This window comes from Hippocampus comes, unplaced genomic scaffold (genome assembly GCF_001891065.2).
Source record: "Hippocampus comes isolate QL1 unplaced genomic scaffold, H_comes_QL1_v1.1 scaffold105, whole genome shotgun sequence".
NCBI classification, from domain to species: Eukaryota; Metazoa; Chordata; class Actinopteri; order Syngnathiformes; family Syngnathidae; genus Hippocampus; species Hippocampus comes.
Genome location: NW_017806235.1, coordinates 1,994,376 through 1,996,325, shown reverse-complemented (window position 1 = coordinate 1,996,325; position 1,950 = coordinate 1,994,376). Strand labels below are relative to the sequence as shown.

At 44.5% G+C, this 1,950-nt stretch overlaps 1 long non-coding RNA gene and 1 pseudogene across 1 annotated transcript in view; one reads left to right on the top strand and one right to left on the bottom strand.

Annotated features, from left to right (window-relative positions):
- Window positions 1-1,114, top strand: part of LOC109507372 (uncharacterized) — a 4,045-nt gene extending 2,931 nt beyond the window's left edge. Inside the window, exon 3 of the long non-coding RNA XR_002166451.1 lies at window positions 1,012-1,114. This is a non-coding gene — a long non-coding RNA (uncharacterized LOC109507372). The remainder of the gene's footprint in view (window positions 1-1,011) is intronic.
- Window positions 1-1,950, bottom strand: part of LOC109507370 (semaphorin-6B-like) — a 32,876-nt pseudogene that overhangs the window by 7,735 nt on the left and 23,191 nt on the right.

Here is a 1,950-nt window from a genome sequence, read left to right as displayed (position 1 = left end):
TAACATGGCAGAGCACGGTCCAATTGGGATGTACGATACTAAATAGAGAGATGCTTTAATAATGCGCCCGGGAAAATCGTGTACATGAAAAGAGAAACAACCTTTTCTAGATGATGAAACTCCATGGCCATTTCTCTGAAGAAGAAATAAATGTGAGACCCCCATTCCATGGCGCTCACAAAGTAGGGCTCTAGATGGGAATGTTAGCAGAAAAAGGCAACGTGAGGCCATCGCATTCTTTTTATTCTCCTTTTTGTCCATCTGTCTCCAATTTCATGACGAATGATCCAATGACAATAACATATTACGTCTGTTCCATTGATTGTGTCGTCAGGTGTGCGTGCGGGAAATTATCCACTTATACTTAATTCGTCTGAAAATGATCCGCGTAATTTTGCTCATCTATGCCAGCAACGTATAGTGACTGTCAGAGCAATTAAATGCTCTTCCGCTGCATGGCAGAAGGCGCAAACACTGTAACTTGTGTCATTCCTGAAACAGAACCAAACAAGCCCATATTTGACACTATTTGTCAATGAGATTATTTCAGTATACAACGCTCTCCCATATATTTGTGAATTCACCTAGTCACAGATTTTTGGGGGAACTCATTCACTGCTTTTGTGCTCTGGCCAGAGCACTGTCTAATATAAAAGTACTGCTGTGGTGCCATCTTGTGGCATCTTGATGCCAAGGAACTATGTTGAAGTGAGGGGAGGCGCTTCTTGTTTTCAGGCCATAGCTCTCTTTAATAAGAATGCTTTGACGCTATCTTGTGCCACCATTAGGAAATTCTAAACCTTTTTCCTCACAGACTTGCAGTGGAGCTCAGTCCCTGTCCCCTGCGGAATTCTTTTGCGAAATTTTTGTTTGGTTGTGTGCTGTGAGATTTTTTTTTTCCCAATCTAACATATTCTACATGTAAGCAAGAACAACGGAATGAGACACTTTGGAAAATATAGTTTATGTGACACATTGAGGTGACAATTCTTATGTTTCTGTTCCGTGAAGGTACCTCGGAACCATTTGGAATCGTGTTTGACCGTGCGCAGGGCGGGGCTGTCGCCGAGACTGCGATAGATCACCGCATCGATGGCCAGGAAGTCTGTCACGGTACCAGTGAAAAGACTTCCATCTTGGAGCACGAGCGGAGAAAGATTAAGAAGACGAGGAAGGAGGAAGGTGATGGAGAGATAGGACAAGGTCGGCAAGATTAAAACCAAACGAGCAATTCCGCAAGAGGCGTGACCATAAATCATCTGAACAGGCAAACATTGTGTTTGCAGCCGGTGCGCTCAATATTCCAAATCATACCTGCAAATAAAGCCACGTTGGCATGCCGCGGATCATACGGGCAGCGTGCCATCCCGCTCACAGGCTCTCCCACCATTTCTAGAGTATCTCTCTTGAACAAGGGGAGAGAGGGACATGTCTTCAGAACGAGCAGATAAAAAACGTGCAAAGCGCAGCTGACAGAGATGACGGCGACTCACGGTATAGTTTGCACACAGCGGGTTGAAGGCGTTTGTTCCGCACACAAACAGGCCTCCGTGCTGCTGGAGAAGAACCTTGACGAAATTACGGCATTCTCCCTGCAGAAACATACAATCAACAAAAGAATGGCGTCGTGAGTTTGAAGGGCTGGTTTGTGGGTTGAGCTAATCACCAATCGGGGAATGAACTTATTTTCCGAACTATAAGGCGCAGCGAAAAGCATTCCATTTTCTCCAAAGCCGACAGTGCGCCTTATAATCCGATGCGCCTAATACATGGATCAATATTCGGATTTCTTGGACGTAGTATTTTAAATGTTCTTTCAAGAGCTTTGTTACAGCTGCAGCGGTTGTGAAAGCTCAATATAAATGAATCTGTATTGTATCGTATAGTATTCCCTCTAGCGTAACTCCATCTAGTGGATGCATAATGCAACCGCAGCCACTATTGTAGCTT